This window comes from Protopterus annectens, chromosome 12.part0 (assembly GCF_019279795.1).
Source record: "Protopterus annectens isolate FY-2018-M chromosome 12.part0, PAN1.0, whole genome shotgun sequence".
Classification (NCBI taxonomy): domain Eukaryota; kingdom Metazoa; phylum Chordata; order Ceratodontiformes; family Protopteridae; genus Protopterus; species Protopterus annectens.
This window is the reverse complement of record NC_056746.1, coordinates 346,533,701-346,558,178: the sequence shown is the minus strand read 5'-3', so window position 1 is coordinate 346,558,178 and position 24,478 is coordinate 346,533,701. Positions and strand designations below refer to the sequence as shown.

Here is a 24,478-nt window from a genome sequence, read left to right as displayed (position 1 = left end):
AGCTGCACAGATAGAGTCCATGGGCAACCTAGACTGTAAGGCTACAGAGGTGGCCAAAGCCCTAGTAGAATGACCTTTCGGTTTGATAGACAACTCTTTATTTCTCAGTTGATACATGAAGGTAATAATGTGAGACAACCACCTGGATAAGGTCACTTTGGAAACTGGGAGACCTTGTTTGCCCCGAGCATAGGAAAGGAAAAGTTGGTCCGACTTCCTTATATCCTTCGTTCTATGCAGGTAAAAACGCAATTGTCTATGAACATCCAGTTGGTGTAATTTGTATTCTGCCTTATTGGTGTGGTTAGGGAAAAACACAGAGAGGTCTATAGATTGGTTTAGATTATTTTCTGAGCAGACTTTCAGAAGGAAGAGGAATTAGTCCTCAGAGCAAACCTGTCCTTATGAAAAACTAAGTACGGAGGACGGACACTTAGTGCCTGAAGTTTAGAAACGCATCTGGCTGAAGTAATAGCTACCAGAAAGAGAGTTTTCCAAGATAGAAACTTAATGGAGCAAGACACTGCAGGTTCAAAAGGGGGCATAATTAAGAAGGTTAGTACCAAATTAAGGTCCCAAGGAGGAGGGGGATCTCTCACTGGGGGCCTAAGGAGAGTAGTTCCTCTTAGAAAAGCTTTACATAGCTTATGAGACATAATGTTAGCATTAGACAACCCAACATGAAAGTTAGAGATGGCCGCCAATTGAACCCTGATTGTAGCAGAAGCGGACCCAGAATGAAAAATTTCTGCTAGGAACTCCAAGATTTCGTGGACTGGGGCTGAAAAGGGATCTATGTTCCTAGCCTCTGCCCAACAAGAAAAACGTTTCCATTTGCTAGCATAAGTCTTTCTAGTGGCGGACTTGTGAGAGGAGACAATAATCTCACGAACGGCTGGGGAAATGTTGGGAAGCCTGGCTAAGGTTGGAAGTGGAGCAACCAAGCTGTGAGCTGGAGTGTTTGGAGTGATTGATGCAGCCCGCCTGACTGATGAATCAGTAGGTCTGGAATAGGATCCAGAGTCCAGGGCTGCTCGAGAAAGTAACGGTGCAGGAACGGAAACCATATCTGTCAAGGCCAGTAAGGGGCAATGAGGATCATTTTGCAACCTGACGAAATAGCTTTCTGTATGAGTTTCAGTATCAGAGGAAAGGCATAAAGAAGTCCCTGAGGCCAATCGTGGACTAGAGCATCTCTGGGACAGTGACCGGGAAGCAGAAGGGAGAAGTAGTTGCTGCATTTGCTGTTGAAGGGGGTGGCAAAAAGATTGCAGCAAGGCTGTCCCCATCTGCAGAAGATCAGATCCGCAACTACCTGATTCAGAGACCACTCGTAAGGCATGAGAATAGCTCTGCTGAGCCTGTCCACTATGACGTTGGACCTCCCAGGAATGTGCATCGCAATCAGAAATCGTTGGGAGGAAATCGCCCACTGCCAGAGTCTGAGTGCTTCTCGACATAGGGGGTAGGACCTGGTTCTGCCCTGCTTGTTGATGTACCACACCACTGACATGTTGTCCATTTGAATTGCAATGGTCCCAGAAGGGAGAGAGCCCTGAAGAGCTTGCAACGCTAGGAGCATGGCTCTCATTTCTAAGACGTTTATGTGCAGATGGTACTCGTCAGGCTGCCAAGTGCCTTGGACTGCCCTGCCCTGATAATGCCCCCCCCCCACCCTATCAGGGAGGCATCTGTGGTCACTGTGGCAATCGGAGGGGACTGAATGAATGGTCTGCCCTGATACACTAGTGGGGAGACCATCCACCAGGAAAGGTGCCTTTTGCATGTTTCTGTAATCATGATCATGTGAGACATGGGCAGCTGTTGAAAAGACCACTGTGTGAACTGAAGCCACTGAAGTATTCTCATGTGAAAGCGGGCCAGAGGGATTAGAAGAATTGCCGCTGCCATGGAACCCAGAGTTTGAAGGACTAACCTAACTTGGACCCTTTTGCACTGCATTAGAAATTGTACTTGCTGGCGAATTGTGGCCACCCTGTTTGGCGGTAGCCTTGCGGACATACTCCTTGTGTCTAAGTCTGCTCCTATATAGGTAATAGATGGACATGGCAACAAGGCAGATTTTTCAAAGTTTATTGTAACGCCTAGCTTGGAGCAAATTGTGATTCTGTAGTCCCTGGCTTGTAGAAGTTGATGCCTGGTAGTAGCAGTAAGGAGCCAATTGTCTAGATATGGAAACACCTGGAATCCTCAACATCTGTGGTGACCCGTGACCACTGCCATACATTTGGTGAACACCCTGGGGGCTGTGGTGAGACCAAAGGGCAGAGCTCTGAACTGGTAATGACTGGCTCCCAGCCGGAAGCGAAGGAATCTCCTGGAGCGCATGTCCATTTTGATGTGATGGTACACATCCTGGAGATCTATGGAGCACATCCAATTGTCCTGACCCAGAAAGGGTAGAATGGGCTGTAGCATGACCATCCGAAACTTTGTTCTTTGAACAGACTTGTTTAGTCTGCTGAGATCCAGAATCGGTCTCCAGTACCCTGTCTTTTTTGGTACCAAAAAGAACCTTGAGTAAGTTCCGGATCCATGTTGGTCTGCCAGGACTTCCTGGATGACTCTTCTTTTTAGAAGTTTTGAAGCTTCTATGACTGCTTGGTCCCTCAGATTGGGTGGAACATCTGGAAGGGATTTGCTTGACAGTAAGGGGGGGTTGACAGAAAGGAATTTTGTAACCTCCGGATATAATTGACCGTACCCATTTGTCTTGTGTTAAATTTTGCCAGGCTTTTGGGTACAGTGAAAGTCTTCCCCAGAATGCCTCCAGAGGCGGGCAGCCGGGCAACCCTTCAGGGATGTTGAAAGGGCTTCTCAGAGAAGGATACTCTGCTGCCCTGATTCTGCGGACCCCCTCTGCCACGAGGGCAGCATCTATTGTTGTTGCTTCCCCCTCTGCCCCTGGAGGAAAAATCACTACGTGTGTCAGGCGAGGCTCCCTGGGATTTTTGGAACCAGATTTTGCCACTCTTCTGACCCTTGGGGTATGGTCTGGAAGGAGTGGAAAAACGGACTCCCATGGCAGAGAGAGTCTTGCCTTCTTGCTCACACCTAGTCAAAGTGTCTTTCACCTATGGTCCAAAAAGAAAGGAACCATTCAAAGGGAGTGTTGGTGAATGATGCTCTAAAGGATTCCGCAAACTTACACAGCCACATCCATGCATGTCTCCTAAGGGCCATGCCTGTACCTGTGGCTCGGCTCGCACCATCGGCTGCATAGGAAATGAGCCTCATAGAGGAGTTGACTACAGAATTAGGGTCGCCAGCTGAGAAGCCACTTTAGCTTGAGCCCTCTCAGCTGATGGATCTTGAAGGGTATCTCTGAGCTCTTTAAGGAGATCCCTCTGAAGCCAGGCAAAATGGCATAAATAATTCAGTGACCTCACAGAAAAGGTCACTGACGCAAACATTCGCTTCCCGTATCTATCCATAGTCCTAGACTCCTTGTTAGGAGGCTGGACAGACGAAGAAGTTTCCGCTACCACCATGGCATCCACAGGAACACCTTTGGTAAGGAACTGCTTATCAAGGGGTGCAGTGATAAACTTGCCAGGTCTCCTTGGGGTTGGTTCCACTGTATCCGAGGCTGACCAAGCCTTTCGAGCCACCACTGACATAAGTGGATCGAAAGGCGGAGAAACCCAGGAGGTGGAAGGTCGGGAAACAAAGGCATCCAGGAATACAGACTCAGGTAGGGGCTAGGGGATTCCAGTTCCCCCTCTGCTTAAGCATTTCTAGGATGTCCAAGAAGGAAACATCTTCAGAGGGGTACCTCGGGGACCCTTCCGAATCATCTAAGTCTGTATCAGAAGTGACAGAATCAGGGGAGTCGATGTGCTTCCTCTTGCACATCTTCTTACGAGGGGGCTCTTCTGAATGATCAGAGGAGACCTCAGAAGAAAGTACAGTTGTGTACACTTACCATAAATGTAGATGTTCGAGTGTCTTCACTGTTGCAGTCATGACTGTAGGGTTCTCCCCTGCCAGCAGGCAGTCCTCGGTCGGCCAGAATCCCAAAGTCTGGGTCCGGCGTCGGCTGTTCAGCCATGCTCCCTGACGTCAGAGCGCCAGGAGTACAAAACTGACAGCCGATGCCATGTTCTCCAGTTTTTCTTGCCCCAGATGTCAGGAGTCCAAAAATGAATAAGGTCCCATACCCTTTGCAAATACACCTCGGAAGAATGGTGAAAAAAGGAACCACACAAAAGTAAAAATAAGAGGGGATAGGAGGGAGGCAAACCCAGACTGCAACAGTGAAGACACTCGAACATCTACATTTATGGTAAGTGTACACAACTGTACTATGTTCATCATGTTTCACTGTTGCAGTCATGACTGTAGGGTAGAATCCCAAAGCAGAATGAAAGGGAGGTGGTCATAAAGAAGAAGGGGCGGCTAAAAGGCCCTGCAAGACTGCAGAAGCAAAGCCTGCCCTAGACTTAGAGTAGAGAGGTAGATTGTAGTGCTTTGAAAAAGTATGCACTGAACTCCAATTTGCAGCTTCCAAAATGTCTTTGGTAGGAACTCCCCTGAGGAAGGCAGTGGAAGTGGCAGCAGCTCTGGTGGAATGAGTCCTTATACTCCCTGGGATTTGCTTTCCATGGTGTGAATAGCAAAATCTGATTCCATGAGCAATCCATTTAGAAATGGTCTGTTTTGAAATGGCTTTACCTTGGGAACTTGAAGCATAAGAAACAAACAATTGCTCTGATTTCCTGATGCCCTTGGTTCTGTCCAGGTAAAAACATAGTTGTCTGTGTACACCCTAGGAATGTAAGATCCCTTTCCCCTTTATTTTGAGGAGTGGGGAAAAAAGTTGGCAAGTGAATAGTTTGATTTAAAGCCACTCTGGAAACCACCTTAGGCATGAAAGTAGGATTAGTCCTTAAAGACACCCTCTCTTGATGAAAAATAATATAAGGTTCCACAGCCATAAGAGCTTGCAACTCTGAAACTCTCCTGGCAGAGGTCAGAGCTAACAGGATGGCTGTTTTCCAAGATAAAAACTTGATGTCAGAAGTGGCAGCAGGCTCAAAAGGAGGTAAGGTGAGCTTTTCCAAAACATAGTTGAGATCCCAAGCAGGAATGGGAGGAGATCTAGGGGGCCTTAAGTTCTTAGCTCCACTGAGAAACTGTCTCATGAGCTGATGGGAAAAGATTGGAGGGTCTGTATTATAATGAGCAGAAATAGCAGAGGCATGTATCTTAATGGAAGAGAAAGAGAGACCCTTATGTAAGAGGTCTGTCAGGTAAAGTAAAATCAAAGGAATGTTAGGAAGAAGGAGATCAGAATCCTGAGCCTGCATCCAGGAACAAAATCTTTTCCATTTTCCTGCATAAGATTTTCTAGTGCTAGGACGTCTGGCTTCTAAAATGACATCCATAACCTGCTTGGGTAGGAGAGAATGAATCAAAGACCCTGGATTAACCAGGCTGAGTGTTCTGACATGGGAGTGTAGAACCTGACCCTGGTGTTGGGACAGAAGGTTCGGAGTCTGTGGTAAAATCCAAGGGGGCTCCAGACAAAGGTTTTTCAGAGTTGGGTACCAAAACTTATCATCTTGGGCTTGTCTTGTTTGATCTTTAATAATACCCGTGGAAGAAGAGGAAGAGGTGGAAAGGCATATCCCGAGAGGTTTCTCCAACTGAATGATAGTGCATCCACTTTCCAAGCAAGTTTGTGGAAAGTCCTGGTGCAAAAAATCTGTAGTTGATGATTGAGGTGGGATGCAAAGAGGTCTATGTGAGGACATCCCCAGACTGCTGTTATCATCTTGAATATTTCGGTGTCCAGCATCCACTCGTGTGGGTCCGAAAGGTTTCTGCTCAGACTGTCTGCCAGGAAATTTTGCTTCCCTGGTAGAAACTGATCTTGAAGGTCCAGATTGCAAGCTAGAGCTGTGTTCCACAGATCCATGGCTAGTCTGCAAAGGGGGTAGGAATGAGATCCCCCTTGCTTGTTTATGTACCACATAACTGTGGTGTTGTCTGTCGGTATCAGTAGTTGTCCTGGTTGAAGAAGATTCCTGAAGGCCAATAGGGCTTTCTGAATGGCTAACATTTCCTTTAAATTGGCAGGTGCTTCTGATCCTTTATCCAACGGCCTTGCAGACAGTTGCCCTGAAAATGGGCTCCCCAGGCATAATCTGAGGCTTACATATGTAGTCTTGCATATGGTACGAGAAGGATGCAGGAGGCCATGTAACCCAAAGCCTGCAGGAATCTCCTTGCAGATAGCTGAGTTAAAGTTGCCAAGGTTTTGAAAGTTGAAGTCAGCTGTAACTGTTTTTCGTATGTCAGAAATGCCATCTGGGTTGTTGTGTTTAGAGAAGAGCCCAGAAAAATTATCTGTTGTGAGGGAGTCAAATTTGATTTTTTTACGTTTACAGTGAATCCCAGGAACTTGAGAAGATTCTGAACAAACTGTAGATGCTGGAGTAAGACATCCTTGCTGTCTGCCTGAATAAGACAGTCATCCAGATAAGGGTAAATTTGAATTCCCTTAAGTCTGCAATAAGCTACTACTGGAGCCAGGCATTTGGTGAAGACCCTGGGCGCAGTAGACAATCCAAAGGGCAGCGCAGAGAATTGAAAGTGCCTCGATCCGGCCTTGAACCTGAGGTATTTTCTGCGGTCCTGCCTGATGGGAATGTGTAAATATGCCTCCTTTAAATCTAAAGTTAGCATCCATGCATTTTTGGTCAGCATTGGAAGTATCTGCTGTAGAGTAAGCATCTTGAATTTTGGTATCTCTAGAAAAGTGTTCAAGACTGACAGATCCAGAATGGGTCTTCATGAATTTTGCTTCCTGGGGACTAGAAAGAGCCTTGAGTAAAAACCTTGTCTCATCTCTGAAAGTGGAACTAGTTCTATGGCTTTCATAGCCAAGAGAGCTTCCACCTGGTTTAAGGCCTCTGTCCATTGATGTTTTGGAAGATCTGGCCATCCGCTTGGCCTTGGTAGGGTATGAAAATGGAATTTGTAACCTCTTGAAACCACATCCAGAACCCACTTGTCTTGGGTTATATGAGTCCAGTTTTGGTGAAAAAGAGAAAGCTTTCCTTCGAGAGGGGCTTCCAGGCAAGAAGTTCCTGCAGCCTAACAGAAGGAGTCATTGAGTCTGTTTCCTATGAGCTTGCGACCTGTCCTCTCCTCCCCTAGGGGTGGAAGCAGTCCACTGTCTTGGTCTATAAGAGGCTTGTGTTTGAGGCCTTCCTCGGGAGCGTCTGTATTTACCCCTCTGAGGCCTGTCTGAATTGGGAAAGGACCATTTTTTGTAGGCCAATTCCTACTAAATCTGGGTGGCTGTACTTGTAAGAAATCTTTAACTGTTTGCATGGATTTTGCCTTATCCTCCATCTTTTTAATCACCTCTTCAGCTTTAGATCCAAACAAAACATTATGCTGAACAGGAGCATCCAATAATTAAGCTTTTACTTGATCTGGCAAATTTTGTTCCTTTAACCATGCATGCCTTCTAATTACTGTGCCAGAGGCAGCAGCCCTACAAGAAACCTCCAAGGCATCAAATCCACAGTGTAAACCATGCTTCCCAACTTGTTCAGTGGTATGCATTAAGTCATGTAATTCCTTATCATCTGCACAGGCGGAAATAGAAGTTAGCTTTTGTTTTAAAACAGACAGGAGAAATTGCTGGTATTTCAGCATATGAAACTGACAGTTTAAAGCCCTAATAGATAAAGTAGCAGAAGTGTACACTTTTTTGCCCCATCTTTCTAAAGATCTGGAATCCTTCTCAGTGGAATGGCTTTTTTAGCAGAAGCGGCCTTAACTCCCTTAGGACCCTGAGAAATGGTTTCAGGGTCAGCAGTAGGGTTCTTGTATAAAAACTGGTGGGAATCAGGAACCCTGCAATATCTATCAGGCTTAACAGGAGCTGGAGGAAAGGAGTCAGGGGTTAAGTTAGCCTCCGAAAAAGCATCATCCACAATATACAAAATAGGAGGAATAGCCAGGTGTCTATGTTGGGGAAGAAGAAGAAAATCCCTTAGTCTTTTCTTAGATTACGAATACTCCTGTCCTTCCCAGTGGAAATGTTCCCTCATTTCATGCAAAGTTTCCCCAAAAGTGAAGTCCTCGGGGGGGAAAAGCTGAAGGAATGGATTCCTCAGCATCAGAATCCTCATAAGGAGGGAAAGAATATTCCTGGTCGGAAGAAGAAACTGAAGAAACAGAAGCCTGATAGAAGAGTGATAATAAACTTCCTGCCTTGGCCTTTAATCTGGAGGGGGATGTGAACCCTTAATCATAGTAAGGAAGTCCTCCACCATCTTAAGTAACTGTTTCTGTGACTTGGGAGCTGGATCAGAAGAGGCCTGTGTTGCAGTCTTTTATTTGGAAGGAGTCTCTGCCTTTGTCTTTGGCTTTGCCTTTATTAGAAGCTGAGTAGGCCTGAAAACCCCTTCGGAAGCCGGTACCTGCACAGCGGCTCCGGACCCATCCGAAGGACCTGCAATAGAAATATTCAAAGGCCTAGTTGGCTCCTCGTGGGAGTCCGTTTTGGCCATCGGGTCCGAAATGGCCGACGACAGGGGCTGCAAAAGCGCCTCACTGACGACGGCCGAACCTGAAGCTGGCTCTGCTTGAACGATATCGTCTGATTTGGATCTCGGAGGCCTGTCTTTGTCCTTGCGTCGTTTGTGAACTCCGGTAGCCAGAACCGTATCCGACGACATTTTGTAATTAAAACGCCTACCGAAGTAATGAAATGCAAAATCATACCTTTGTTTAATTGTACGTTGATTGAATCTAGCACAAAACCGACAACTAGCTACGTCGTGGTCAGGGCCTAAGCAAGGAATACAGTAAGAATGAAAATCCTTATGAGGTATTTGCTTTCCACATGAAATACAATTATTAACTTTTTCTGACATCAGACTGGAGCAAGAAAAAAGTTTCCCCAACGGGGTACTTAGCTTTGAGTATGAGAAGAAAGTCTTCGGACTGAAGTTTGTTCAGAAAAAATTGTCAGGAGTCAGTCGACCGGAACTTGCGAACTGCTATCACCGCACGGCAAGAAAGACTGGAGAAAATGGCGTCGGCTGTCAGTTTTGTACTCCTGGCGCTCTGATGTCAGGGAGCATGGCTGAACAGCCGACGCCGGACCCAGACTTTGGGATTCTGGCCGAACGAGGACTGCCTGCCGGCAGGGGAGAACCCTACAGTCATGACTGCAACAGTGAAACACGATGAACATCAGGAAACACCAATCGAGCTTGGAGCCGACGATTTGGTAGGTTTTGGGGATTTCACAGGGATGAGTCTTGGCCGGTGAATCCTGGGGCTTTAAAAGACCCCTAAGAATAAGTTTATTGTTATGCTCCTGCAGAACTCTTGGACTAAATGTATGGCAGATAGAACAAGAGTCCTGCAGGTGCACAGCGCCTAAGCAACAGATGCAAGAAGTGTGCCCATTTTCTGACAGCATGAGTAACACTTCTTGAATCCAGACACCTTGGATTCTTTAGACATCCTGTATCCAAAAAGGAAATTACCACAACAGTTAACACCAAAATGAACACCAAAATACAGATTACAGAAAAAGGAAAAACACAGTATCTACAGACTAAGCTAAAGATTTTTTTTTTATAACTAGGAAGCCTCTAACTCAAATGGCTACCTAAAAAGAAGACAGAAGAAAAGCCTCTAATCTAAATGCTAACCAGACAAGAAATGGATAGGAGGGGGAGGGGGAGAACTCTCTAACTTAAATGAGTTCTAAGGGAAGGACTACAACTACACATAAACTAATAGAAGTTATAGGACTAAAAATAAAGAATAACTCCTAGAAAAAAATACAATTTTCAGTAGAAAAAGTTTTATAAGTAAACCAATACAAGCCTGAGCCAGTAAAATGGCACCTCGCAGCTGAAGCAGCAAACGAGATCTGGGTAGCTAGCACTAGGCATCATGGGATAAGGGGTAGCCTCGAGCCAGTAAACAGCTCTCGAGCTATAGAAGATGGCCAAGTCGGAGCAGAGGATCGGCTCCGATCCCAACCAGCAAGAACGAAGGCGAGATAGACAACTTAACATCATAATGTTACTAAAAATAAAATGTTAGAGGGAAAAGACAAGGGGCCTGAAGTACATTAACCTGTTGGTGCTTGTGGAAAGTTAGCCTGGGGCTGTGTGTGGTACATGCTAGGAGGCTAGATGAACGTGTTTAACCTCAGATAGATGGCAAGGATCTAGCACTTTCCTAGTGAACCAAGCTGAGGTGGTTAGAGTGTAATGGGATGCAGACTAAAAATTAATACAAAGGATTGAGTGATACCAGTTAAAATGCAGTCCTACCATTTCATAATACCTCACCCTCCATTTAATCAGAAAAAATTGATTAGCCTCTAGAGATACCGATAAATTTTGCTAGTAGCGTGTGAGGATACAACAGTGTCTTAAAAAAGAACGGGGGCTGAAACTGGCTTCCGGGGGGGGGGGGTTACCAGTTTATGTGCTTATTAAGGCTGGTGGCTCCAGTTATAGCACTTGACAGGAGGGTCACATTGGGGTGGCCTTAAAGTGAAAAGACAAAGGTGTGTGATAGTAGAAAATACATAAATAAGGAAAAAAGAAAGAAAGAATAAAATAGTACATATGTAAACTTGGAGGGGGGGGGGTAATGTACCCCAAAGCCACATGGCGGCAATGGAACAGAAAAAACAAATGGAAAAATAATGGGCTAGCAAACACGTTAAAGATGCCTGGGGAAGTGGAGGCTAATACAAAAAAAAAATAGGATAAAAGTAGAAAAGGAGGGTGTAAGAGAACTGGAAAGTGCACAGAACTGGTGGGTGGAGGAAGTCAAAAATTGCGAGCGGAAGGACTCAGTGAGCTGGAAGTGTGGGACCCGGGGAGAGAGGAATACACTGGGACTGTACAAGGGAACTTAGGAAAACATTACATCACTGCACTCTATAAGCCCCAAAAGTATATCAATTTGTGAAAAGAAAACATCTCCCTCTAGGTAGATAATTATAATACTGCTAAAGGGCGGCCTACAGGGGCACAGGTGATGCTAGTAACTAGGGAGCAAGGAGAACAGTAACATTGGGAGCTCGAAATAGAGGGTGGAGCTGGGGCTCGTGGACGTGCAAAAAAAGAGAGACAAAGGAGTACCAAGGTTAGACTAGAGTGTAAACAACAAAACAGTAAATAAAAGAATGAACTACCTGCACAGACAGTGGGGACCTATGTGGTGTCCCGGGTTAGTGATAGCCTAGGAGACAGATTTAAGGGACCAGGCTGAAGGGTGACTGAACCATATATAACAATTATATCCACAAAAATGTATAACCAAACATATACATTCAACCGTAGGGAAAACTGAAAATACTTTGTTCAAAAAGGGTGTTGAGGAGCTAAGTAGTAAAGACTAAATCAGAGCAAACTGGTTAAAGTATGAAAAAAAACTTGGTTAAAAAATTAATTAATTGAATAGGAGCATCAACAATATAGAGAGGCCTGAACTAAAATGTTTGTTACAGAAGGAGAAACAGGGCAACATAAAATCAAGACTAGTACTGTATAGCAGAGAAACAGAAGTACCTTAATGGACATGCCTGTGGTCGATTTTACTCAAGTTCAGTATTGGCAGGAGGGATTTTCTGCATAGTTTAGTCCTGGTAGTTTCCTGGCTTGGAGTCTGATTTGCCATTGTAGCCCTTTCTTTTCTACTAGTGCGCTGAAGTTGCTGTTAAGGGGTGTTCTAGGTATGTGGTCCAGTATGTGAAATTTAAAGGTGTTGTGTCCATTGATCTTGACGGCATGTAGGGCTAATTGGCTCGTCCAGTTGAGGTATCTGAAATTGTGGAGATGTTTAACAATCCTGGTTTTTAGTTGGTTCACAGTCTTCCCACGTAGAACACATTGCAACTTGAGCAGTCTGCCCTGTAAACCACTCCTTCCATGGCAGATAGAAAAAGTGTTTTCCAGGACAAAAATTTTAACTCTGTTTTCACTGATGGTTTGAAGGGGGGTGGTACTGAGTGAGGGCCTGAAGAACTAGGGTAAGGTCTCATGGAGGTAGGGGATCTTTTATTGGAGGGTGGGAGCAGTAAGGCACCCTTAAGAAAGGCTTTATATAACTTTAAAGAAGCTAAGGAAGAGCTAAATACACCAGTGTGAAAATTTGAGATGGCAGCCAGTCGCACCTTAACAGTAAAATAATTAGTCCCTTTACTGAAGATGGAAGCCAGAAAATTAAGAACAATTGGAATAGGCATGGAAAAGGGGTGTAACTGTCTTAGAAGTGCCCAGAAAGCCTGAACTTCTAGCCATCACTGGAAGTGGAGAAAAAATGCGGTCAACTTGAGGGATGGTATGTCTGGGTGAGGCAGCCCGGACAGATGAGACAGAAGGTTCTGAACAGGGAGGGTAAAGAAGATAAGGCCAAAGGAAGGGGAGCCATAGTTGGTGAGGCCAGAGTGGGGCAATGAGGATTCCTTTGTTCTTTCATTGGTAAGTTTTCTGAATAAACATGGGGATAAGAAGAGTGGGATGTAAGACAAACAGTAGACTGGAAGGCTAACTGTGAACTAGAGCATCTCTCAGTGACTCTTCTGTTGGGGAGATGAGGGCAAAGCACCTGCTGTACTTAGTATTGAGGGAAGATGCAAAAAGGTAGCAGCATGGCTGAACCTATTGATGAAAGATTATGGCTGCCACTGACTGGTTGAGAGACCACTCATGAGGGATTAAATGGACCTGCTCAGTCTGTCTGCTAGCAAGTTGGTTTTGCCCAGAATATGTACTGCCAAGAGAAAGTGGTCAGAAGAGATCACCCATTGGTGTACACTCATTGCCTCCCTGTAAAGTGGGTAATATCTGGTTTCCCACTGTTTGTTGATGTACCAGACTACTGACATGTTGTCTGTCTGAACTGTAATTATCCCTAGAGGGAGAACATCTTGAAATGCCTACAATGCATATAGGACTGTACTCATTTCTAGGATATTGATGTGAAAGTTGGCCTCCATTTGAGTTCATGTGCCTTGGACAAAATAATGCGGACCCATCAAAAGAGACGTTGATGAATGAAGACTTGAAGTGCTCCGCAAAATCACAGAGGTGTATCCAGGCATGTCTTCTAATGGTTAATCCTGAACCTGCCACTCTAGCAGCTCCCTCTAAGGTGTGTGATATCAGGCTCATGGAAGCACTGGATAATGACTGAAGGGTGGCCAGTTGCAAAGAAAAAAGAAGTTATGTACTCACCATAACATTCCATGTGTGTTGTCCATCTCGCCTTCATTCTTAACTGGATGGGTTCGGAACCAATCCTCAGTTCCGACTCGGCCTTATACAAAAGCTCGAGGTCTTCCACTAGCCCGTGGCTGAAACCTTATCCCATCATGCCCTAGGAAAGCCCAAGGAAATCTCCCCAGATCTTATTTGCTGATATAACAATAGGTACCACATGAGCCAACGAATACCTTATAGAAGAAGGTCAGAGAAAGTACAGTTTTGTACCTACCATAAATGTAGAGATGTTTGAGTGTATACCCTGCTGCAGTCATCACACTTGGGTTATCCTGTCGTCAGGCGGTCCCGCAGTCGGCCCGAATTCCAAAGTCTTGGTCCGGCGTCGGTTGCTGTCGCTTCTTCCCTGACATCAGTGCGCCAGGGGTATATAGGAGGCATCCAACACCATTTTCTTCAGTTTTTCTTGCCCCAGATGTCAGGCGCCCCCCCAAAATGGTGGTCAGTAGATAGTACCAATAATAAAAGTTTAGCACAAACAAAACATCCCTCCAGCTATAAGCAAATACACCACAAAGGTAGTATAAGATTTTAAGGCATTGAAAGGTTTTAGTTAGGTCAGAGGGGATGGAGGGAGAGTAACCTGGACTGCAGCAGGGTATACACTCGAACATCTACATTTATGGTAGGTACAAAACTGTACTATGTTCATCGTGTTACCCTGCTGCAGTCATCACACTTTGGTAGAATCCCAAAGCTAAGGATGGGAGGTGGAGTCAAACAGGGTTACAGGAGGCTAGAAGGCCCTGCAAAACTGCAGTGGCGAAGCCAGCTCTGGTCTTAGAGTAAAGTGGTAAGTGATAGTGTTTGGTGAAGGTGTGTACTGAACTCCAAGTAGCAGCTTCCAAAATGTCCTTGGTTGGCACCCCCCTGAGGAAGGCTGTAGATGTAGCTGCTGCCCTGGTAGAGTGGGGCCTTATGCTAGCAGGAACTGGTTTTCCATGGTGGGTTTAGCAAAAATGAAGGTAATGTCCTATCCATTTGGAAATGATCTGTTTTGAGATAGCCTTTCCTTGTGAAGCTGTAGCATAGGATACAAAGAGCTGGTCAGATTTTCTGAAAACCTTAGTTTTATCCAAGTAGTAACGTAGTTGTCTGTGAATGTCCAAGGAGTGCAGGAGTCTTTCTCCTTTGTTCTGTGGGTTTGGAAAGAAGGTGGGTAAATGGATGGTTTGATTTAGAGCCACACTGGATACCACCTTAGGCATAAAGGAGGGGTTAGTTCGTAGAGAAACTCTGTCTTGATGAAAAATGAGGAAAGGCTCTACTGCCATTAGTGCCTGAAGCTCTGAGACTCTTCTGGCTGAAGTTATTGCTAGCAGCAGGGCAGTCTTCCATGATATAAACTTTAAGTCAGCTGAGAAAGCTGGTTCAAAAGGAGGTAGCGCAAGTTTTTCCAGAACAAAATTGAGGTCCCAGGTTGGTGTTGTTGCTCTCCTGGGGGGCCTAATGTTTTTGGCCCCTCTGAGAAACTGCCTTAGAAGCGGATGTGAAAATAAGGGAGGATCCGTGTTGTAGTGAGCTGAAATAGCTGAGGCGTGGATTTTAATAGATGAAAAAGAAAGTCCTTTGTGCAACATCTCAGTTAAATACTGTAGAATCTGAGGTATGTGTGGCTGAAGGGTATTTTGGCCTTTAGCTTGGTTCCAGGTGCAAAACCTTTTCCATTTGTCTGAGTAGGCCTTCCTGGTGCTGGGCCTCCTGGCTTCCAGAATAACATCCATAACAGCTTGAGAAAGAGGAGCTGGCTGGTTGCTTAGGTGATTTGCCATGCAGCTAAATTTAAGGTTTTGAGCTGGCTGTGTAGAATCTGACTGTCTTGCTGTGTGAGCAGATGAGTAATTTGCGGTAAAATCCATGGTGGGCCCTGGGTCATATTCCTTAATAGTGGGTACCAGTGCTGGCGTGGCCAGTCTGGGGCAATGAGTATAATTTGGGGTCTCTCCATCCTTTGTGAGAAGGGGCAATGGAGGGAAGGCATATACTGTCAGGTTTTTCCAACTGAATGAGAGTGCGTCCACTTTCCAAGCTTGATGGTGAAATGTCCTTGTACAAAATTTTGTTAGCTGATAGTTTTGGGGGCTAGCAAACAGGTCTATGTTTGGGTGTCCCCATTTTTGAGTTATCATTGCAAATACTTGTGTATCCAGTTTCCACTCGTGGGGATCCATGATGTTTCTGCTTAGGTCGTCTGCCAACGTGTTCTTTTTTCCTGGCAGGAATTGAGCTTGTAGTTGAACTTGGTAAGCCAGTGCTGTGTTCCACAAGGTCATTGCTTGCCTGCATAGAGGGTAGGAGTGTGTACCCCCTTGTTTGTTTATGTACCACATTAGTGTGGTGTTGTCCGTCCTTATTGTAAGCTGTCCTGGATGTAAGAGGTCCTTAAAGGCTGTCAGGGCATTCTGTACAGCTAGCATTTCTTTTTGATTGATGTGCAGATTCCTTTGATCTGCAGTCCATATGCCTTGAACGCACCATCCTGCCATGTGTGCCCCCCAGGCATAGTCCTATGCATCTGTTGTCATAGTTTGCCTGGCTGAGGGTAAGGTGAAAGGCTGACCCTTGTTGAGGTGACATGCCTGTGACCACCATAGAAACTTTTGTTGAAGGCAGGGAATGAGAGAAATCATTGTGTCCAAGCTGTGGCTGTGTTGAGTCCATACGCTTTTTAGGTACCACTGTAATTTCCTCATATGCAGTTTTGCAAATGGTATTAGTAGTATGCAAGATGCCATGAAGCCCAAGGCCTGCAGAATTTTTCTTGCAGGGAGTTGGGTCTTTGTTGCCATTGTTTTGAAGTATTGAGTCAGTTGTAGTTGCTCATCTGGCGTCAGATAAGCCATCTGGGCCATTGTATTCAAGCTGGCACCCAGGAATGTCATATTTTGTGAGGGTACTAGTTTTGATTTCTTTTCGTTTACTGTGTACCCTAGGCAACTTAGAAGGTGTTTTACAAAAGCCAGATGTTGTAAGAGAATGTCCTTGCTTTCTGCTTGGATGAGGCAGTCGTCCAGGTATGAGTATATTTGAATTCCTCTTTGTCTGCAGTATGCAATTACTGGTGCCAGGCATTTTGTGAAGACCCTGGGCGCAGTGGATACGCCAAAGGGCAGTGCAGAGAATTGGTAATGGGTTGACCCTGCAATGAAACGGAGGTATCTTCTGCAATTTTGTCTGATAGGGACATGCAGGTATGCCTCCTTGAGGACCAACGTTACTAGCCATGCTTTCTTGCTCAACATGGGAAGAAGCTGCTGTAGTGTTAGCATCTTGAATTTGGGTACTTGTAAGAAGGTGCTTAAAACTGAAAGGTCCAGAATGGGTCTCCAAGCATTGTCCTTTCTGGGGACTAGAAAGAGCCTTGAGTAAAATCCTTGGCCTTGCTCCCGTGTAGGTACCAGTTGAATGGCTCTCATGTCCATGAGAGCTGTAATTTGTTTTTGTGCCTCTGCCCATTGACTTTGTGGCAGGTTTGGCATTCCTTTTATCATTGGTAAGGTGTGGAAATGGAATCTGTAACCTTGCGAGGTAATGTCTAGGACCCATTTATCCTTTGTGATGATGCGACAGTTGTCTGTAAAAAGTGTTAATTTTCCTCCCAAGGGAGCTGCCAAGAGTGTTTTGCTTGGCAATTTGAGGTTTAAGTCATTGTGTTTGCCTTCTAGTAGTTTGGGACCTGTCTTCTCCTCCCTTCTGTGTTGCAGTGCCCCATTGTCGTGGTTTGTAATGGGTTTGTGCTTGTCCTCTACCCCTTGGGCATCTGTATTTACCCCTCTGTGGTCTGTCAGTAGCTGGAAAGGACCAAGTTTTTGTTGGCCAATTTCTGCTGAAGCGTGGGGGCTGAACCTGTAAGAAATCTTTGACCGTCTACATAGATTTTGCCTTATCCTCCATTTTCTTTAAGACTTCTTCTGCTTTAACCCCAAATAGGACATCCTGCTGTAAGGGTGCATCTAGTGACTTTGCTTTAACATGATCAGGCAGAGTTTGTTCCTTTAACCAAGCATGCCTAAGTATAACAGACCCAGTAACAGCTGCTCTACAGGAAGCTTCCAAGGAATCAAATCCACATTGTAAAGTATGTTTGCCCACCTGTTCAGCTGCATGCAACAGATCCTGCATTTCCTTCAATTCAGACTGTTGAGGGTGTGTGCTCATCTTTTGTTTTATTTGAGACATTAGGAATTGCTGGTATTTAAGCATGTGAAATTGACAATTTAGTGCTCTCATAGCTAGAGTAGCTCAGGTGTAAACCTTCTTCCCCCACCTATCTGGTGCTCTGGAGTCCCTTTCAGAGGGTACAGGATTTTTAGCCATGGAAGCCTTAGCCCCTTTGGGACCCTGGGAGATAGTCTCTGGGTCAGCAACAGGGCTTTTGTAAAGGAATTTGTGTGAGTCAGGCACTCTATAGTATCTATCTGGTTTGGCTGGAGCAGGAGGCAGAGAATCTGGATTTAGACTAGATTCTAAGTAAACATCATCCACAATGTCTAAAACTGGGGGGATAGCAAGTGGTCTGTGCTGGGGAAGTAAAAGAAACTCTCGGAGCCTTTTCTTTGAGTCAGAGTAGTCCTGACCTTCCCAGTGGAAATGTTCCCTCATGGTATGTAAGGTTTCCCCAAAGGAATAGTCTTCAGGGGGAGAAGCTGAGGGAATGGAATCCTCAGCATCAGAATCTTCATAAGGGGGAAAGGAGTAATCTTGTTCCTCAGAGGAGCCTGAGTAAATAGACACTTGATCAGAGGAGGCATAATCCTCCTCTTGTCTAGGCCTTTTGTCGGGTGGGGGTTGGGAACCCCTGATTAAAGAAATCAAATCTTCAGCCATTTTAAGCACCTGTTTCTTAGGCATGGGGCCTTGAACTGGGGACTGAAGTGCAGTCTTTTTTGGTTTTAGAGGAGTCTTAAGCTTAGCATAAGATTTTATGGTGAGAGTAGTCGGTCTGAAGACACCTTCAGAAACCGAAGGTGTTTCTGCAGCACCGGCTTCTCCTTCTGCAGTGTCGTCGGTAGGGCCTAAAGAAAATGGCTGTGTCGGCCTAGAACTCTCCACCAGAGAATCCAAAGTGGTCTGGGGTTCCAATTTTGCGGTAGCCAGGGGCTGCGTAGGCACCTCACTAAAAACCAGTGAACCGGCGACCGGCCCAGCTGAGGCCTCGGAGTCTGGCTTGGATCTAGGCTGCCTGTCCTTATCTTTGCGTTTTTTGTGCACGCCGGTAGTCGGTTGCTCCGACGGCATAGTGTAATTAAATTTCCTACCAAAGTAGTGTCGTGCGAAATCAAAGCATCGCTTTATAGTTCGCTTATTGAACCTAGCACAAAACCGACAACCAGTGACGTCATGGTCTGGGCCTAGGCAAGGTATACAATAAGAATGAAAATCCTTATGAGGTATTTGCTTCCCACAAGAAATACAATTGTTAACTTTTTCTGACATCGGTCTGAGGCAAGAAAAGTTTCCCCAATATGGTACTTAGCTTTATTGAAGACTTCGGATCTGAAATTCGACTTTGAAAATCTCAGGAATCGGCTGACCGGCACTTGCGAATTGCTTCTGCTTCGGGCACCACATGGCAAGAAAGACAGAAGAAAATGGAGTTGGATGCCTCCTATATACTCCTGGCGCACTGACGTCAGGGAAGAAGTGACAGCAACCGACGCCGGACCAAAACTTTGGAATTCGGGCAGACTGCGGGACTGCCTGACGACAGGATAACCCAAATGTGATGACTGCAGCAGGGTAACACGATGAACATCATTAGTTACCAATTATATCCACTCGGTCCTCCAGGAGCCAATTCTGGGGGAAGAAGGGTGGGATGCAAGAATGAAAGCAAGACGGCCAACACACATGGAACATTATGATGAGTACATAACTTCTTTAGGTGATGTCCTATCTCGCCTTCATTCTTAACTGGTTGGGGCAGCATCCATCTTTCTTGGGTGGCTCAAGGGAGAATATTCTTCAGAACAGTGGACGTAAAAGAAATATTCCTGGAGGGCAGATCCACTTTGTAATGAGTGATAAAGGCATGAGGCCTTGCCCATGTTGCTGCAGCACAAATGTTGTCAATTGGTAGTCTAGCCCGAAAGCCAGGTGAGGTTGCTATGGCTTTTGTAGAATGACCTTATACTTTATAGGAGAGTTCTCTGTTTTGATATTTGTAGGTAAAGGTAATACAATCTGACAGCCATTTCAAAAGTGTGACTTTAGACACAGGAGCATCTTTCTTAAGAGTCCGAAAATGATGCAAATAATTAGTCAGATTTTCTGAAGTCTTGTCTTATGTAACCAGAAATGTAATTGTCTATGCACATCTAGCTGGTGTGGCATATACTCTGCCTTGTTGGGGAAAAAACTGGCAGTTCTAAGGATTGGTTCAAATTAGATTCTGAGCATCCTTTGGGTAGAAAGGATGGGTTTGTTCGCAGGGATACTCTGTCTTTGTGGAAAAGCATGTAGGGAGCTTTATAGACAATGCTTGTAGCTCTGAAACCCTTCTAGCAGAAGTAATGGCTATCAAATGAATCGTCTTCCAAGTCAAATACTTGAGATCGCAGGATGATGCAGGTTCAAATGGGGGGGTACAATCAATGGGATAAGACAAAATTCAAGTCCCATGGTGTTGCAGGGGCTTTAATGGGGGGGGGGGGGTCTTAATAAAATAGTGCCTTTAAGAAACGCTTTGCAAAGTCTGTGGGACATTACATTCTGGCCTGATACACCTAGATGGAAATTAGATATCGCTGCTAACTAAACTCGAATAGTAGCTGTAGCTGCAGCTGTGCCTTCATTAAATAGCTTTGCTAAGAATTCAAGAATGGAAGCTATTGCGGCAGAGAAGGGGTCAATGTGATTATTCAAGGCCCAAGAAGAAATTCTTTGCCATCTGCTCATAACTTTCTCGTTGAAGCCTTATGAGAGGATATGCTTCACTGATGGAGAAAAGTTAGGGAGCCTGCCTATGTTTGGAATTGGAGCAGCCAAGCTGTCAATTTGAGGGTTTGAAGGGAGGGGTGAAGCATCCCTGATACACGAGTCAGAAGGTCCGGAACTGGGTCCAGAATCCACGGCTCCTCCTGAAAATGAGGCCAAAGGAAGGGGAAACCAAATTTGATGAGGCCAGTATGGGGCGACAAGTATCAAATTCCTTCCAAAGGAACTGGCTTTCTGAAGAACTTTGAGTATCAATGGAAAGGGAGGAAAGGCATAGAGGAGACTCAAGGGCCAAATGTGTACAAGTGCATCCCTTGGTGACTCCCCCGGCGGGGGGATTAGGGTAAGATAGCTGCTGCATTCAGCATTCATGGATATGGCAAAGAAGTCGCAGCAAGGCTGGCCCCATTTGCGAACAATCATCTCCGTTACCTCTTGTTTTAGGAACCACTCATGAGGCATCAGAATAGCTCTGCTGAATTGTCTGCTATCACGTTGGATTTCCACAGGATGTGCATTGCTATGAGAAAGCGCTGGGAGGAGGTCGCCCATTGCCATACTCTCAGGGCCTCTCGACATGGGGGTAAGACCTGCTTCCTCCTTGTTTGTTTATGTACCACACAACCGATATGTTATCTGTCTGTACTGCAATAGTTCCTAGTGGAAGAGAGTCTTGGAATGCCTGCAACGCTAGAAGCACCGCCCTCATCTCTAGGACACTGATGTGCAAATGGGCCTCGTGATCCTGCCAAGTCCCTTTGACTGTCCTTCTTAGACAATGCCCCCCACCTTATCTGGGAAGCATCCGTGGTCACTGTGGCTAAAGGTTGTGGAAGAACAAAAGGTCAACCTAATTTCACGAGTGGAGTGAAGCCACCAACGGAGGTCTCTCTTGCAGTTATCATAATTTGGTGAGACATGGGTAGTTCCTGCATGGACCACTGCAGAATTCTCATATGCAGACATGCTAATGGAATCAAGTTTATTGCTGCTGCCATGGTCCCAAAGATTTTCAGGACCGTTTTTGCTTGTACTTTTTTTCTTGGTAAGTAGGTTTTTGACTTGATGTTGTAGGACTTGAATTCTTTCAGGGGGAAGTTTTACCATCATTTTTGTTGTATCTAGATCTGCTCCTATAAAAATGATACTCTGAGATGGCAACAAGGCAGATTTTTTTGTAACTTATTGTAATTCCTAGGTGACAGCAGAGCTGCAATGTGGTGTCTTCTCACTTTTATTAGTAGATGCTTGGTGCTGACGGTTAGGAGTCAGTCGTCTAGGTATGGAAACACTCAGAATCCTAGGCATCTCAAGTGAGCCGTCACTACTGCCATATACTTGGTGAACACTCTGGGGGCTGTAGTGAGACCAAAGGGCAGAGGTCAAAAGTAGTAGTGACTGGCTCCCAGACAAAAGTGCAAATGACTCCTGGATCACCTTTCCATTTTTATGTGGTAGTATGCATCCTGGAGGTCTATACAGCACATCCAATTGTCTTGTCCCAGAAAAGGGAACATCGACTGCTGTGCTACCATTCAGAACTTTGACTTTTTTACTGACTTGTTTAATTTGCTGAGATCCGAGATGGGTCTCCAGCCTCCGTTTTCTTTGGAACTAAAAAGAACCTTGAGTAAGTTCCAGATCTTATCTGGTCTGCGGGGACTGTCTGGATGACTTTTTTTCTAGCAACTTTTTTATTTCTAGAGTTGCCTGATCCCTTTGACTGGGTAGAATGTCCGGGATGTTTTTTATGTTTGGGACAGGGAAAGAAGAGTGTATAGAGTAAACTCTGGATATGATGCTTTGTACTCACTTGTCTTTTGCTATTTTTAGCCACACTTCCGGGTACAGAGATAACTGACCCTCGACTGCTCCAGAGATGGAGAGACGGGCCTCCTTTCAGGAGCACTGGAAAGGCTTACTAAGGAAAGATTCCCTACTGCCCTGATTTTGCAGACCCCCTTTGCCGCATGACTGGCGTCTTCCATTACTGCTTTCCCCTCTGCCCCTGGGGGAAGAATCACCACATGTATCCTGGAAAGTTCTCTGGGATTTTTGGAACCATATTTTTCCACCCTTTTTACCTTTTGGATAAGGTCTAGAAGGTAGGGAGAAATGGACTCGTATGACAGAGAGAGTTTTTCCTTCTGGGTCACACCTGGTTAGTTTGTCTTTGACTTTTGGCCTGAACAGGGAAGAGCTGTGGAAAGGGGCATTAAAAGAAGATTTAAAGGGCTCCACAAAGTCACACAAATGTATCCAGGAATGTCTGCTTAGGGAAATTCCAGAACCCACTGCCTTACTTGCTCCATCCGCTGCCTAAGAAAATGAATCTCATGGAGGAGTTGACTACTGAGTTTAAGGTGCAGAGCTCTGAAGAAACCTTCTCCAATACCCCTTCAGCTACTGAACCTTGGAGAGCATCTCCTAGCTCCTTCAGGAGATCTCTCTGAAGTCTGGTAAAGTGGGTGAGACAATTCAGTGATCGGAGTGCAGAGGTCGCTGAAAAAAAAGGTGCGCTTTCCATATCTGTCCATCATATGACAGTACTTGTTCGGCAGATGGACAGAAGGGGACGTCTCTAAAAGTTCCTTTTTGTGTCCGCCACCACCACCATAGGATCTACTGGGACACCCATTGTAAGAAAACTCTTATCTGCAGGTGATGTTATGAATTTGTTTGGGCTCAAGGGAACCAGGCTCCACTGGGTCTGGGGACTCCCATGCCTTTTGACAAAATAGGTCAATCAGTTCGTCGAAAGGTGGAGACACCCAAGTTGCGGAAGGGTGAGGCCCAAAATCTTTCAGGTATACAGACTCCTCCTCAGTAGGGTTGATGGGCTTCCATCTGTCTCTCTGTTTAATTATTTCCAGGATGTCTGTGAAAGAGACATCCTCAGAGGGGACCCTTCTGACTCATCAAGGTCTGTATCTGATGTGATGGACCCCTCTGGGGACTCTAAATGCCTCCACTTTCAAAGTCTCTTATGAGGGACCTCTTCAGAAGGGTATTCTGGAGAGGTTTCGGAAGAGAGGGGTTCACACAATGGGGCATCCTGAGGCCTAGGGTCTCCACATCTCTGTGGATGCAGTGGTGCAGAGACAGACACTGGTGCCTTTGGGGAAGAATGACCTGACAGTGAACATGTCTGTGGAGACAGCACTCCCCTCATCACCTCAAAAGCCCCCCCCCCACCCCTGATCTGAGGAAACACCTGGCTCCAAACAACCAGAAGGCACCCCCAGAACCAAGGCGGTTGGCTCCGAGGCAGATGTAGAAGCAGAGCTCCTGAGAGGGAAGTTCAGATCAGACAACTGTCTGATCCAACTCTCCTGCCCAGACCCGACCAGAGAGCGTCAGCTCCTAGACTCCTCGAGTTCGAACTGAGGATGTCAGAGCAGTAGTTAGGCCTGAAGATCCTGGGATAGGTTTCAGCTGTGACAGTTCCACTATGGCCAGTTCTACACATTCTGGCTCCAAAGTCCTGGATCAGATCGTAGGAGAAATCAATGGTGAAAGGGTAGGCTTGGTTAGTTCCTAAGCCCTCTGGGTTACATCCAGCAACAATTTGGCAAGCGCCAGTGTCTTTAACAGTCTCCGCATCATGCGATCCACATCATCATCAGGAAGGCTCCTGGAGGATCGAGTGGAGGGAGCAGTGGAGGGAGCAGGAGACCTGGAATACTGTAACAGGGGAGATCTCAAAGTTGGAGATACCGGTTCCAATGCCAAGGACTGGCTCCATACAAGACAACCCAATGGCTCCAAAACTGAAGGAGCCGGCGTAGACGGCTTCTCGGACCCAACAGACTTTGGGTCCAAAAAATAAACTTTTTGCAATTTTCTGGATGGTTCATAGGTTGGTACTAGGCTATTGGCCCTAGGGCCTATACAAGCTTAGCCATAACAATTCCCTGGCTATTTCTTCCCACAGTATTTACTTCCCTGGACCCCTATCTAGCAGGACATCTGACATGCTCCCCGGGGTGAATTTCCGATCGCTCATCCAATCATCAAGGTTCCTTTTGAAGAGGGCCAAAGAGGCGCTCTGCTTGACATGTATGGGCAGCCTATTCCAGAGTCTGGCGAGTCTCTGGGTCAGGAACCTATCCCTCCAACATGTTTTGTTCATTGTGATGACAAGGTTTAGATCCCTGGAGCGTGTGGCTCTGAGGGACTGGGATTTCTTTAACTGTAGCATGTCCAACAGCTCTGGGTTTGACATGGCTTTGTATGTT

General features: G+C 45.7%; 1 protein-coding gene across 4 annotated transcripts in view; it reads right to left on the bottom strand.

Moving 5' to 3' along the window:
- The window catches only part of LOC122816558 (katanin interacting protein), a 3,576,055-nt gene that overhangs the window by 3,020,028 nt on the left and 531,549 nt on the right, over positions 1-24,478 (bottom strand). The window lies entirely within an intron of this gene.